General features: G+C 44.3%; 1 protein-coding gene across 2 annotated transcripts in view; it reads right to left on the bottom strand.

The window, feature by feature from the left end:
• Positions 1-15,151, bottom strand: part of DAB1 (DAB adaptor protein 1) — a 320,452-nt gene extending 305,301 nt beyond the window's left edge. For both annotated transcript variants that reach the window (XM_066269076.1, XM_066269077.1), the window contains exon 1: positions 15,073-15,151. The gene's annotated coding sequence lies outside the window, so the exon portion shown is untranslated. The remainder of the gene's footprint in view (positions 1-15,072) is intronic.
• Positions 15,152-16,146: the final 995 nt, after the last annotated feature.

Below are 16,146 nucleotides of genomic sequence, written 5' to 3'. Positions count from 1 at the left end.
TTGGGGGGTGGGGAAACACAGCAGAGAAAACAGATAGGACTTAACAACAACAAAGCACGAAGGTTTAAGCAGCTCCGACAGAACACACACACACTAGAACACCTTCTATAACACAAATTGGTGCACTTCCTCCTCCAACCACCCCTCTCCTGACACTATTCTATGGTCAAAAGGTTCACTATTTACCAAGTACTGTATTATCAAATTCTTAAATCTTCAATCCTTCAACCACTTGAAAGTTAGATATTATCTTCATTTGACAAATGAGGAAAGTGAGGCACAACCCAGTTTAGTACTTTATTCATAGTCACATGACTAATACTAATAAGTAGCATAGGGTAGAGTATTCTTGCCCAAACTTCGGTCAAACCCTCCTGAATGTCTATTACCTGGTGAACCGATTCAAAAAAATGTGTTGCATTCATACCACGGAATATTATTCAGCCCTAAAGAGGAATGATGTATTGATACATGGCACAACAGGGATAAACCTGGAAAACATCACTCCGAGTCAAAAAAGTTAGACACAAAGGATCACATGTTGTATGAGTGCATTAATATGAAATACCCAAAACTGATAAATCCACAGTGACAGAAAGCAACACACTGGTCGCAGGGACTAGGGGAAGCAAGAAAGGGGGAGTCACTGCTTATTGGTTACACTGGCTTTTTTGGGGGGGATGAAAATGTTAGCTTGATAGAGGTAATAGTTGTACATTATGAACATACAAAATACCACTGAATTATGCACATTAAAATGGTTAAAATTATGTTATTTCACCTGAACTTAAAAGATAAGCACCAACCAAGTATGCAAGATTTTGAAGGCTGATGAGCCTTGGGCACTTCAGGAGCCTAGCTGAATCTACAGCATGCTACCTTTTATATAACAAAGGAGGAGAGGCATGGCTGGTTGGCTCAGTGGTAGAGCATCAGCCCGGCGTGTGGAAGTCCAGGGTTCAATTCCCAGTCACACAGGAGAAGCGCCCATCTGCTTCTTCACCCTCCCTCCCTCCCTTCTCTCTATCTCTCTCTTCTCCTCCCACAGCCAAGGCTCCATTGGAACAAAGTTAGTCCTGGGCACTGAGGATGGCACCATGGCCTCCACCTCAGGCACTAGGCTCCAGTTACAACAGAACAAGGGCCCCAGACGGGCAGAGCATCATCCCCTAGTAGGTGTGCCGGGTGGATACTGGTCAGGCTCATGTGGGAGTCTGTCTCTCTGCCTTCCAGCTTCTCACTTCAGAAAAATACAGAAAAAGAAAGAAAGGAAGAGACATAAATCTGTTTATCTTCACAGAAAGAAACACAGGGCAAACAAACCAAAAGACAGTGAAGCTGGTTTTCTACATGGGTAGATCCTGGGTGGCAGAGAGCTGGGGACTAGGTAGAAGGATGAGGCAGAGAGTGCCACTTCCCAGAAAAGCTATAGCTTTTCACATAAAGCCACACTGGGAAACACATTAATATTCTACATGCCTGAAAAAAATTAAATTAATAGGGATGGGAAGTGGGGGGAAGGCTAAAACTGGAAGTGGACTGAAACAAATTAATCCTATTGTATTTGAGATGAACTTCATAAACACAATCCCTAAAGGGGTAGGAGAGAAAGAACTAATCCAAATAATTTCCAGAATACAGAATTGATTGTTTACACTCAGCCTTGGGCAGGGTTCGGTCACAGGGAGCCGCAAGCAAACTTTAAACTCTTTTTAGTAGGCTTTTTGGGTAGTATCATGAAACATTTTTTTTTTGTATTTTTCTGAAGCTGGAAACAGGGAGGCAGTCAGACAGACACCCGCATGCGCCCGACCGGGATCCACCTGGCATGCCCACCAGGGGGCGATGCTCTGCCCATCCGGGGCATCGCTCTGTCGCGAACAGAGCCATTCTAGCGCCTGGGGCAGAGGCCAAGGAGCCATCCCCAGCGCCCGGGCCATCTTTTGCTCCAATGGAGCCTCGGCTGCGGGAGGGGAAGAGAGAGACAGAGAGGAAGGAGAGGGGGAGGGGTGGAGAAGCAGATGGGCGCTTCTCCTGTGTGCCCTGGCCGGGAATCAAACCCGGGACTTCCACCTGCCAGGCCGACGCTCTACCGCTGAGCCAACCGGCCAGGGCCATGAAACTATTTTAGATGTATTACAGGACTGAGCAAAGGAATAAATGTTTTGAAATTCTTGAGAGCTAAGGTTCTCACTAAGGAAGCATAGACATTAAAATAAGAGGGAAGGCAGGAAAGAACCCTGGGGATAGATCGGAAGTTGGACATTTCAGGGTAAACTCATGATGCGTACAAGTAACATATGCATGTATCTGTATGTGTGTGGACATATGCTGATGTATGTATGTGTTTATATGTATATATTTCCTAGCCCTGTCCACTGAACAGGTCTAGGAGCAAAGATGCCCTAGTAACAGTGTGATACCTAATACCTAGATTTTGGTTTCTACCATTCCCCAGTAAAAGAAATGGGAAGGGGAGAGGCAGGGTTCTCAGAGAAATGGAGGTTTCCAAAGCTGGCACAGGGCAAGTACAAGATGAGCCTGAAACACCTTGTTCTTCCATAAAGTGAGGAAGTGCTCCAAACAAACACCACTGATGGGGGAATGTCACAAGGATACAGAAGCCATCTTGGAAGAGCTCTTACTTTCTTCATTCAGAACTGAAACACCAATATAATTTAAAGTAGGAATCCATGAATACATACTGATAACAGACAGATAAACAAATGAGGAAAAAGTTAAGGCTGTCTTGCTCAGATTAGAAGAGATATTACCTCGTAAATACGGAAGTAATGCCAAAGTATAAAATCAACATTTTGAAGCCATAAAAATAAAGGTTAACCAGTCTGACCTGTGGTGGCACAGTGGATAAAGCACCTGGAATGCTGAGGTCGCCAGTTCAAAACCCTGTATTTGTCTGGTCAAGGCACATACAAGAAGTAACTATGAGTTGATGCTTCTCATCCCTCCCTCCCACCCCTTTTTCTCTCTATCCTCTCTCTAAAATTAATAAAATAAAATCTTTTAAAAAAAGTGAAATAAAGTTTAACCAGGCAAGAATCACCAATAAATGCTAAAACCAGGGCAAATTTTTGATGAGAAGCAGGACATCTGCAGGTCTTAGTGTCTTCTCACTTACTGTTTATAGCTGCAAGGGAAAAATCTGTGATACACAATGGAGAACTGGAACATCTCAATTAGGTTATTAAAACTAACATTAAGGAAGAGGGACATGTGAGTATCCTGTGATACTCTGAGAAGAACATGTTGCTATCATGTAGTATATGGCCAGGAATCCATTCTGACTGTACATTTAAAAATGGAGGCAAAGACTGTATTCTCCAAAAATGTATTAATAAAAGAAAAATATAGGCTGTGGATATATTTTAGAATAAAAGAAACTAAACAGATATAACAACTCAATGTAATACCTGTACCGGATCTGGTACTGAAGAGAAAAGAAATGCTACAGTGTAATTACTAGGCCAATTAACAAATCTGAACATGAATGGGTAAATTAGGTGAATATATGGTATCAATGTTAAATTTATTTAATCTGATAACTTTTCTGTGGCTGTGTAAGAGAATATACATCTTCTTAGGGAATACCCCCAAGCATTCAGGAATAAAGGGCTGAGATATCTGCACCTTACTTTTAAATGACTCAGGAAGAAAACATACACAGGTATACATGTACATACACACATACAGATGTGTGTGCATATACGCATATAATAAAGAGGAGGAAATACACAAATGATAAAGAGAAAGTATATTTCTATACTTTCTCCTGTAATTTTAACCCTTTGAATAGGGAGCTTTTTCATGCTCACTGCCTCTCTGGAGTGAGGGTTTTGGTGTGTTTTTTTTCAGTTACAGTTACAGTTTTATTAACTTAAAATCATGTTTGTTTGATAACCAATTTATGGAAACAAGAAGAACATACATTTGCCTTTTTTCAATGTTGCCTTTCACATGTACAATCATACTCTGGATGGTCAGGAGGCACGAGGACATACATGAACGTTCGTACTACTCAAAGGGTTAAGATTTCCAAATTAAAATATATATATATTGATTTTTTTCAAGAGAAGAAGGGAAAGAAAGAAAGAATGAGAGAAGGAAAGATAGAGGGAGGGAGGGAAGGAGGGAGGAGGGAGGGAGGGAGGGAGAACGAGAGAGAAAAAGGGAGAGAGGGAAAGAGAAAGGGAAAGAGAGAGGGGGAAAGGGGGAAAGAGGGAGAGAGGGAGAGAGGGAGAAAAGGAGAGAGGGAGGAAGAGAGAGATCTATTTGCTGTTCCACCCATTCATGCATTCTTTGGTTGACTCCTATATGTGCCCTGACCAGGGATTGAATCTGCAACCCCAAAGCATGGGGATGGATGCTCTAACCAACTGAGTACTTGGCTAGGGCCAAAAAAAAATTTTTTTTCTAAAGGAAGAAAAAGCCTAGCTCAGACCCTAGTCAGAGACATGTAACAAAGCTAGTTCTGGCCTCTCTTTTAAGTTCAGACCCATTCCAGCCCTCTAGTCTAGACAACATGCTTCCTAACTCCCAAGGCTAGCTGAGTTTAAAATTAGTTTATAGCTGTCAGTTTTCATTCCAGATTCTAACTTCACCCCATACCTGCCTGGACTGTCTGACCTGGCAGAAGCCTCTGAACCAAGGTTGTTTTGAGCAGGTCTCTTTTCCTGAACTCTGGCCTTCCTCTCCAGACTACACCTCCATGCCGTGAATCTGCCTACTAACACCTTTCAGCTACCTGTCCTCACAGATCACGGTAATTATTAACTACTTAGTCAGAGGTAGACTTTGCTGGTCATCTCCCTCTCCATCCCTAAAACTAAGCCTTTAACCATTGTTGTGTTGTTGTTTTTTAAATATGTCAAGAGCTACTGATCTGATTAGCCCATTTGGAAAATGACTAAAATTTGCTCATGCTGCTTACTTGTTCTTTCCAGGGACAAGAAAATAGGAAAGAGTAAGGTTCTGCGGGAACCCAATGGCAACATTTATTAATAGCTGCTGGGGGTGACAACGTCCAAAGCAAATGCTGTAGGAACTTTAGCAGCATGCGATTCAAAAATACCATATCTCTCTTGGCTGATAAAGTGCCACCGTCCTCACAGAGAATGTCACGCCATCACCAGCTTTGATCAAAACCTCCAAGAAAAATAATACATGGACAGAACATATCCCTGGCTTTAAAACTCTGCAGGCCACAAAGTTGATAAGATTAACAACCTTACTATGGACCCGGTCAGTGCTGTCTCGTCATAACTGTGTGTGTGTCAAGAATAGGGAGAAACATCACAGATTTAGAAGACACTGCTTGGCCAGAGAGCTCATCTTTGCTATATTGTTTGTTAGTTATGTTTACCTGACATTATGAAAAAAAAAAAAAAAGAAAGAAAGAAGGAAAGAAATTGAGGCAGTTTATGGAAAGCTTTATAGAAAGCCATTCTCTATAACAGGGTAAAATTAATAAATGAGTAAAACTGAAGGGAAGGGGACAAAAGATTAAAAATGAAGGTGAGGGCAGAAGCAAGGATAGGGCAGCAAAAAAAAAAAAATTTTAAATCTGTCCAGTTGCAGAAGATAGGCTATAAATCAGGCGTCCCCAAACTACGGCCCGCGGGCCGCAATGCGGCCCCCTGAGGCCATTTATCCAGCCCCCACTGCACTTCTGGAAGGGGCACCTCTTTCATTGGTGGTCAGTGAGAAGACCACTGTATTTGGCAGCCCTCCAATGGTCTGAGGGACAGTGAACTGGCCCCCTGTGTAAAAAGTTTGGAGACCCCTGTATCTGTGTGATTCTGAAAGGCTAGAGCAAAGGAGAAAATATGATCTATTACAAGTTTCACAAAGTCTATGCTCAAATAAAGTGGTGGGTTTTTTTTCCTTTAAACTAGAAATGGAAATGAAAAGAATCTATAGGCTTTCATAAAATCAGCATGGTGTATTATCATGGGCATTGACATTGGCACTGTGTCTGCAAAAAATCCAACAGAAAATATTCAGTGTCCCTTAACTTTGCATGATTTAGTACTCATACTTTTAAATAGGGTTAAAAATGCCATCCAAGTCATTTTAAACTCTCTATGAACAAAGCATGCTTCCTTTTTATAACTAAACTGAAAAATAAATAAGTAGGATATAGCTAGCTGGAGGTCTGGCTTTTCAAGGGTAAAATCTAGAATAAAAAAAATTAAATGGTTTATTAGTTTATTTATCTGTAAAATGGGACAATGCTGGATATATTTCAAAAAATTAAAAGACCAGAAATAAATGAAAGATATGTGAAAGTAGTTCCAGAAAAGTAAAATATTATGTTCCAGAAGACAGGTACTGTTATTATTCAGATATTAGTCAGCCTTCAGCAAGGAGGAACAAAATGTGTTTTTTTTAAATCAAACTCAAGGCTAACAGAAGCCAGAACCAGGTTTCAGCCACATTAAAGGAATTTATGTGACAGCAACATGGCACACTTCTGAACATTTCATTTAACTAATGGATTGCACAGTTTCATTAAGTATTTATTACACTATGAAAATTCATTCCCTAAACTCTTATCCAGTACCAGAAAAACAAGTATATAAACCTAAAATAATTTCATCCGTGTTTCATACTTGGGGCCCTGCATTATCCAATCTTCTAAAATCCTCACCTCTGGTTATACAGAAATGTAGGTAGCAGAACCTAAAGCAGTCAGCTGTCAGCAGGGCGGGGCTGGAGTCCTGCCTGACTCTCCCACCAACTGCCTAGGTAACTTTAAGGCACTTAAGCTGCATAACCACTCTGAGCCTCAATTTCTTCATCTGTAAAATGGGAATCCAACAGGCCCTACAATCTTCACACTATGGTGTATGCAGCTCAGGAAATACTAAAATAAAATAAAATAAAATCCACTAGGGTAAAGAAATCAAACTCTGCTCTATCTACTTATAATTATTCTTACCTAAAACAAACAGAAAAGTTTATTAGTTTAATATACAGATCAACAGTAGAACATGTGCCTGACCAGGCGGTGGCCCAGTGGATAGAGCGTCGGACTGGGATGCGGAGGACCCAGGTTCGAGACCCCAAGGTCACCAGCTTGAGCATGGATTCGCCTGGCTTGAGCAAAAAGCTCACCAGCTTGGACCCAAGGTTGCTGGCTCAAGCAAGGGGTTACTTGGTCTGCTGAAGGCCCATGGTCGGGGTACATATGAGAAAGTAATTAATGAACAACTAAGGGGTCGCAACGAAAAACTAGTGATTGATGCTTTTCATCTCTCTTCATTCCTGTCTGTCTGTCCCTGTCTATCTCTCTGACCCTCTCTCTGTCCCTGTAAAAAAACAAACAAACAAACAAAAAAAGCAGCACATGTATGTAAATCTATATTTAAAAATTCATGGGTTTTCACAGAATATAGACTTCAAAAACTATTCATCTATGCAGGGTGGCTACTGGCAGGTGACAGAGGGCCATCACGGTGGTCTCACAGGGAGCGACCGACAGAGTTCAGGTTCCCTGGAGATGATGCCAGTCCCGGAACGGTCCAGGACTGCAGGCCAGAGATGCGGGCACTGGGGGCCAGCTGGGGACTGGAGGCCAGAGATGCGGGCACTGGGGGCCACTGGGGACTGCAGCATCAATGCTGCTACCAGGCTTAAAATGTTACCAGAAAATAAAGTAAAATAAAATCTTACGCTCTTTTATTTCCCTTTCCAAAACGTCCTAGATAAAGGAATCTTCAGAAAAAAAGTAAGAAGACAAGCATCCTCAACTCCTTCACCAGTGCATCGCAGGTTCTGTAAGTCACATCAATGCAACACACATTTCCTGAGCGCCTACTCTGTGCACAGCAGACCCTGCGGTACATGCTGGAGGCCTCGTGGCTGCTACACCCTCCCGAGGCGGGGACTGGCCTCAGGTGGCCTTCATCCCTGTCCCCCAACACTACTCCTAAAGGGGCATCTCCCTCACCGGCGTCGTAGCTAGGATGCCATTCCTCATTTTCACCCCACTCGCCAGGTGAGGAGGCGGGCACACTGTTTATTTGCACCCACGACTGACCACCCTCTACTGTCAACCCCGTTCCCTCCTCAATGCCTTTGAGAAACAGGGAGTCAGAGGCAGATTAAGGGCGGTTGAGGCCCTGGGCGCAGAAGAAAATATTGGGCCTCTTACATTAGAAAAAAGTGTCAAGTTGGGGTTTTGTGGGGCCCTTCAGAAGTCGGGGCCTAGGGCGCACCCTGGCTGCTAAATCTGCTGAGCTGCTGCTATTCCAGGGGGTCTTGAAGAAAACAGAGACAAGTATTTAATGAGGCCCTCCCTGTGAAGGGGATTTTAAATAAACAAATGCCGCTTTTGGCAGCTTCACCTGCTGATTTTCCTAAAATATACACTGCCGTTATTTATTCTCCTTTCCACAAGCTGCATTTCATTATCTTCAAAATTGACAGTGGAAAAAAAGGAAAACACAGGCCAACATCTGTACGTAGCAACCCTGGGGAGTGTGCAACAGATGTCCCCAAGCTGCCTGGCTTTGAGGGTGCCCCTGCGCAGGGGCTCATCCTGAAGCTGTCCCCATTCCAGTGACAGTCTGGATCGCAAAGTGGACTGGCCGGCTGTCCGAGCAATGTCCCTTCCTGTTGGCCCCATTCAAGGTCTCTGCCCAGAGATGCCACCTTCTCCCTGCCCAGACAGCCCAGACATGGGTGACATGCTCTCTCCCATCACAGACATCCTATTTGATTTCTTCTCTCTTCTCAAACATCTAACTTTTACCACTTTCCTTTGGGGGGGGGGGGGAAGGCCCATCATCTTTCTCTGCTTCCCTAATGACCCGCTAGCCCCATCTCAATCACTGGAGCATGGCACACACAGACGGCTCAGATTTCTCTGCAAAAAGGTCCCTGGTTGACGGGAGCAACTGATTTCCACAATGATCTCCCTCACAGAAACCACCACAGTGATAACCGCGGGGCTGCGCTTTCCTAAGGCCACAAAGGGGAATGGATGCTGACGACGGAGCTCTTGTTTGTTAACTGATTTGTGAATGTATTTATTTAAACTTTCTCAAAGAAACATAAAAATTCAATCACACTGGGCAAATACTGAGCAATCGGCAGGGCAAACTGCTTCCTCTCCATGAAACAGCCTCCTCACTGTTACCCCGGCAAACGCCTGAATCTCCGTTCCAGCTCCCCTCCAAGGGAAGGCTCCCCAGACCACACGTATCCTCCCTTCCCCTTGCATTCCAGCCTCAGCCTGGCACGCACCCCCTACTTGGACACCGGTCTCATACGCCACTTCCCCTAGCACACCAGGCTCTAGTGAGGCATAGGGCAGCACAGAGGAATACCTGAGCAGCTGGAAAAATACTATTGACACTTGCCTCCCACCAGGGGAGTCTCATTCAGCTGGCACAACCAGGCCACTGGGGAGGCTTAAAAACTTCCCCAAATGATTTGAATATGTAGCAAAGTTTGAAAAACAAGCATCCTGGCTAAGAAAATGTACACATGTCTTCAGGGTCAGCATGATCCTGAACTGATGATATCAGAGATAGACCTTGAGTATATTTTGCATTTGTGAATTCTGCTGGATGTGAATCTCGGGGCCACCAGGTGGATTGTGATAGACACAATAATGGCCCGCACAGATGCCCACTCCCTAACCCAAGTCCCAGCTGATGGCGCCAGGGATCGGTTCCTTACCCAAGGACATTCACTAGCTGACCAGCAGCCACTTGTTGGCCTGACTGAAACAGTTAGATCCCAACTAAATATGTGAGAAAAATATGCATATTCTTTCCCTCAAGAATTTGAACTCACTAACAGATTCTGTCCAGAGGCCATGGAAGTGAAAAGATATATGGGGGGCAGGAGGCAGCAAGGGGGCGGCTGAGCAGAAGCTGTGAGTTAGGGGAAGTGAAGACCAGCAGGCAGGAAATGTCCAATTAGAAGAGAGATCAGTTTCAGTAGAAGTAGAAACTGAGCACACCTGATGGCAGGCAGGGAGCAGAGTCCGTGTAGGAACAGTATAACCTAATTCCCCAGGGATACCCAGGATCCTTCCTGTTATGAAATGTTATCCCAGTCACAGTGAGGTCAGGCTGCATGACTAGTTCTGAGACTCCAGAGAAATTCCTCCGTCCCTTTCTGCAGGGCCATCCTATGCCACATCCCTCCTCACCCCTGCGGGGGCAGGGAGCTCTACCAAATAGCCTGAGGCTCTGACTCTGGTGTCCTTACCGCTACCTGTCACCTGAACCTTTAAATACATCACTATTCATATACACTAGCTGGCAAAGACAAAAAGAAGCATGAACATTTTAAGCCGAGACACCACCAAATTCCGCATACGCGACCTTTGACAAGTCCCTTGAAGACTCTGTACCTCAACATCTACCTCTGCAAAGCTGGAAAACTGGTGCTTTACCCCTAATGGTGGCTGAGTGGAATAAATAAGATAATACATGCAAATGATCTGGTAGTACTGGAGGTATTCATTACATATTGTTTGCCCTTCCTTCCCTCTATTTCATTTGTATATTATACTTTGGAAGGAAAAGGGAGAAGTTTTCGATATTTATTTCCCATACCGTCTACCTATTAGTTTTTCAATACAGACCTGTCAAAATGAATCAGGAAATAATTACCTGAAACTATTCCCGCTGAGATATGAAATCTGACTCGTTAACTTTACCTGACCTTCAGGCTTCACTCCGGCACGCCTCCCCGAACTCCCAGCTGAGTTCCTCCTCCCCACAGGAAAATTCCTGCTGCAGCCACAAGGGGTTGGTCACAGTGCACCCTGGTCACCCAATGCCACACCTCCTCACCTACTCAAACGGGGCCTACCTTTTGAGGTCTCATGATAAACTCAAAATAGGGTTACTCTAGGAAAGTTACTGAAGGGTGAGCTGTGTTGAAAGGAAACCCAAAGGACAGTGCAGTACCTTAGGGACAGACTAGCAGAACTGGAGCCTCCCCTACAAACGGAGGGCTGAGAGAAGGGAAAGGCCACCGGAAGCGGGAGGGAACCCTGTAGAAAGAGCTGTCTGAACAGGAGCGGTGAGCTTCAGTCTAGGATACACCAAGTCCAAGGCAACCCGGCCAGGAAAAAGCCCCAAGCGGATCAAAACACAGAGACTTCACTCCCCTTCTCCCTGCCCTTCGTCTGCCTGCTGGAGCTGGGTATTGGCTAATCCCGGGATGAGGCCAGGGGCTGGGAAGCCCACAGGCGCAGCGCACACAGGTTAACCCTCTGGACAGCCTCTGGAAGGGGAGTGAAGAGCAGACGGCACACCGGGAAGGGCATGCACAGAACACGTGTCCAAGTGAAGATCTTCCGCCACAAAAATACCCTGTCACAGCCCCTGTCTTTCTAAACCCCTAAGGAACTTCATGAAGACACAGCTCCTTGTGACAGAGCATAAAAGAGAAGGAAAGTGAAACGTCGAACTACACTGGTAGGAATGTACTGGGTGTGCCGTGGGCCACCCTCAGCACTGCATGTATACTCCTCGTCTCAGCAACCTTCACAAGCCAGCACGTGCGTAGTACAATCTCCGTTTCGCAGTAGTGGAAACTGAGGCACACAACTGATGAAACACCAAGCCCAGGCCCCGTTTCTAGGCTGGATCCAGATCTAGAACCCAAAGACATCTGACTCCAATTATCAGTGTTTCCGTAAAACCATCCTGCTTTCTTTTCTTTTCTTTCTTTTTTTTTTTTTTTCATTTTTCTGAAGCTGGAAACAGGGAGAGACAGTCAGACAGACTCCCGCATGCGCCTGACATCCTGCTTTCTATAAATTGTCATTATTTAAATCTACTTCATCTTGTCCCTTGATGAGCAGGAAGGCCACCGGAGGGCAGGGACGGTCTTCTATTTCTCCTGCGTCTCCTTTGGCCCCTATGCTAATGAGATGCAGAAAAGTCCCTCATATGCTGAATAAATAAAATCATAAAATCTTTGAAACCCCCACAAGCCTAGTTTTTCTCAGTTTAAAAATAACCTGTTTTGCCAAATATTCAGAAATTTCTTTTCTCTCTTTAAACAGACCTTTTTTTTTTCTTTTTTAACACACATTTCATAGTGGGATTCACAACTTATCACTCCCACAAGAAATACCCCCGGGCTCCTTGTCTATTCAAGCAAGCACTTGGTAAATTTGGAAAACAGTTTAGATTAATCTCTGTCTGCCAAGAGGATTCTGGAGAGCCTTCCCGTATACAAAGTTTCAAAAAGAATATTATGCTCACTTCTTTAAGTATATCCAACAACACTTTTTTAGGCGGACTCTTTGATTAAAGTCTTTATGACAAATAATCAACACAATACACTGATTAATGACAAGTACGGCGGCGTTGTACATTTGACATTGTGTGCATGTAATATTACCTGGTGGGTATTTGTAAAAGCCTCCAAGTGCCTTCCTGACATTTCATCATTAACTCCTTTTGCCTTCTCTGCAGAGTAGCAACAGTGAGCTGGTGTGAGCTCCACGTGGAGGTAGAGGCCTGAGGCCCAACAACTCACTTCTTCCATTCCATACCCACCTCCCGTTTTCATTTAATGGGAAGACAACCAGCCTTGTCAGAACAGAGCAACAAAGGAAAGGATCTCCAGCTTTTCATGGGAGGGTGCCCCCAGGTCTCCCCTTCATCTCTGCACACGTGACATTTCCTTTCTAAGGACTGTCAAGTTTTGCCGAGTACCTTCCTGTGTGTGCACTCATTTCATCTTCATGACAACTCAGTAAGGTAGGAGTTGGCATCCCTATTTTACTGCAGTTGGGTGAGGGGACGAGGTATCTATGGCCACAGGTTTCCTACCTAGAAGTATTGAAAATAGGACTGTAGTCTGGGTATTTTGGATTTCAAAGTCTTTTGTTGTTGTTGTTGTTGTACCTTGCATATAACTGACTCCTGAGTCTTTACCATGCTTTCTTAAGATTACCAATTGAAAGAGTAAAATCCAATCCATGGGGATGGGGATGAGGATGGGTATGGGGGTGGGCTCATAGTAAGAGGGCAGAATCTATTGCTAGTAGATTATCTAGCCACAACCACCCCCCCAAAAAAAAAAAAAAAAAACCACACTCATAAGCTGGTAAGACCACACCTCCTTCCCCATCTTCCCTGTCCACTGAGTCTCAATACCTTTGCATAGCCACCTGGGCCAAGGCCTGTGAAGACACTGACTCCAATAATGGTGCCTTTTCCCTCCTGGAGGGAATTTCAGCCTTTGGTCATTCAAATTTACAGTCTCAATTAGAAGTATTCTTTAGGGATAAAAGACCAAGATAAAGATACCAGAATTAATACAAAATGGCTTCCAAGAGCCAAATTGGTAAATGAATTGCTCCAGATTTTTAATTGGGTTTATCTCTAAAAAAGTCTGCCAGTCTCAATTAGGTACCTATTAACTGGCAGTTCTCAAACAGCAGTCAGCTTGTCCTCCTAGAGTCATTCACTTGACATTTGCTAATACATTTGGTACTGTGAATACATTGGTACTAGTAGATAATATCCATTCAAGGAGGAAAGGGTATGTGATCAGAAGACGCATGAAAAGATCTCTCCCCTCAGGAATTCCAGGGGGAAAACACCTACAAAAAAATCACAGTTTAAACATGGAATATCAAATATTCCTTTGAAAAAATTTCATGACAGCTATGAATCCCTTCCCCAAACTCAAGTCAAGAACTTAAGCCTGACCAGGCGGTGGCACAGTGGATAGAGCATCAGACTGGGATGTGGAGGACCCAGGTTCGAGACCCTGAGGTCACCATCTTGAGCACAGGCTCATCTGGTTTGAGCAAAGCCCACCAGCTTGGACCCAAGGTCGCTGGCTCGAGCAAGGGGTTACTCGGTCTGCTGAAGACCCACGGTCAAGGCACATATGAAAAATCCATCAATGAACAACTAAGGAGCTGCAATGAAGAATTGATGTTTCTCATCTCTCTCCATTCCTGCCTGTCTGTCCCTATCTGTCCCTCTCTCTGACTCTGCCACAAAAAAAATAAAAAGAACTTAAGATGTCAGGTAGGGATTTCAATAAATAAATAAAATCAAAGGTAAAAAGTAAAACAAATATATTTTTAAAGCACAATGTAAAAACTGTCAATATGATGTTCGATGACTTTTCTTCCCTCAGCGTTTTTATCCCACCCTTTTGTTGGCACACGGCCACTAATCACAATAAAATAAGAAGTTGCTTCTAATAATAATAGGATTCGATAGTTAAAAGGATCTTTCACACCTGTATGTGTGTCCAAATAAAATTTTCTCAATACCCTTCAAAAAACACAAAATAGGAATTTTTTACCCTCGTTTTAAAGCCTTCTTGAGAAACTGGAGCTCTACAAAGGAAGGGGCTACCCAGAGCTGCAGCACTAATAAGCAGCGGCGGTATCCAAGTTCAGAGCGAAGGTTTCCAGGCTTCCCGTCTACGTTTTAAAACTAGTAGGAATCTCAGATGTCATCTAGACCAATTGCCTCGAGTCTCCATTTTGCAGAGGAAGAAATGTGTCTTAGAGAGATTGAATGGCTTGCCCCAACTTGCCCACATTAGTAAATCACAGAGAACAATTAGCCAGGTCACCTGATTCCTAGTTAGTTTCTGATACCCACTGTGGTCTGGTGTGTGCTCCGTTCATAACATCAGTCATAGCAAGCACTTCCGCATGAGGTCATACTGTTAGACAGTTTCTAACATTATTCACTTTTATAGGATTCTTGCCCCCCAAGCAGGTTATTTCTGAAACATTCCAAACACAGCTTCAAAGAGACCTTCACAAGGATCACAGGACAATGAGACTTTGGCCTGAACTGTAGAAGGAGCCCTCTGCTCAGAACATAACTTCCCAAGCCTCAGCCTCACAGAGTGACTTTCTAGAAAGCACGTCCCTAGAACTTCAGACACAGGCCTGCGCGAGGTCGGAGAGCCGTCCCCTGCCCAGGGAAGCACCGCAGCACACTACAAACAAACAACACCCAACAACCTGAGCAAATTAATTCCTAATAAAGAGCTCAAAATCAGAGATTTGAAAAACTAAATTAAGTGTTACATTACCTCCCTGATCCCACTGCACAGTGTGGCTCTTGAAGAGACAGCTGCCCTGGCTCTCGTGCGAGCTGAGAGTCACCCGACAAAGAAGAAAGGACAAAGTACACAGCCAGGATCACGATTAGGGAGTTACGATGATTGCCGGAGGAGGAGAGCGGCCAAGTGCAATCACACGGGGAGAAGCAGGTACGTCTGCCACGATCACCGGCAGGGCAAGGGGCGCTCAAACGCAGGGCCCCTCCACTCTAAACACATTTCTTTCCTCAGTCGATCAGCACACAGTTTAACTTACTGACTACAGGCTGTCTGCCACACGTAGTTCAGGGCTGGGATGCAGCTTGTGTCCTAGTGGAAGGAGGCAGACAGTCACAAATGAGTAAGTCAAGTACCCACTATGTCAGATGTTGGAAAGTGAGAAGAAGAAAAATAAGGATAGAGAGAGAATTAAGAAGTGCTGGAAAGGGGGACATTTATTTTAAATAAGTAGTCAGGGAAGGTCTCAGTGAGATGCCATTGGAGCAAAACGATTAAAAAGGTCAGGGTACATGTCATACAGATAGACAGCAGAGAAAGCAGCATTCAGGCAGAGGCAACAGCAAGCCCCAGAGGATTTTCAAAGAGCAGTGAGGATACCGGTGTGAACAGAAGGGAAAGGGAGAAAGAAGTAATGGGTGAGGCCCAGAGGTGGAGGCCAGAGCCAGGCCCTGGGTGCAGAGAGGTCAGCAGGGTCTCTGCTCCCAAGGCAAATACAGTGAGTCCTGCAGCCCTCAATGCTTGGCGTTTCTGAACTGGCTTCACTACTGACCAGTCAGGTGACTCAGGAAAGGAAATTTTGTGTGAGGCTCTTGTTTTCTCATTTTTAAAATAAGAACAATCATAACCTCACCTTGTCTACCCCGCAAGTCCTGCTCCCTAAACATTCCTTAAGATGACCGTAGATGTTAAGACTCCAACATGTCATCTCTCTTCCTCCACAGAACAATCATGTGGGTTGCATATTTTCTTCTCTGTGTCACTGATACATTTAGACACAGAGAATTCAGCTTTTCCTCACAAAAGTATGGGTGGTGTCAGAACCAG

The sequence above is a fragment of the Saccopteryx bilineata genome, chromosome 3, assembly GCF_036850765.1.
Source record: "Saccopteryx bilineata isolate mSacBil1 chromosome 3, mSacBil1_pri_phased_curated, whole genome shotgun sequence".
Lineage (NCBI taxonomy): Eukaryota > Metazoa > Chordata > Mammalia > Chiroptera > Emballonuridae > Saccopteryx > Saccopteryx bilineata.
The sequence above is the reverse complement of the archived record's forward strand: the minus strand, read 5'-3'. Positions and strand labels throughout refer to the sequence as shown.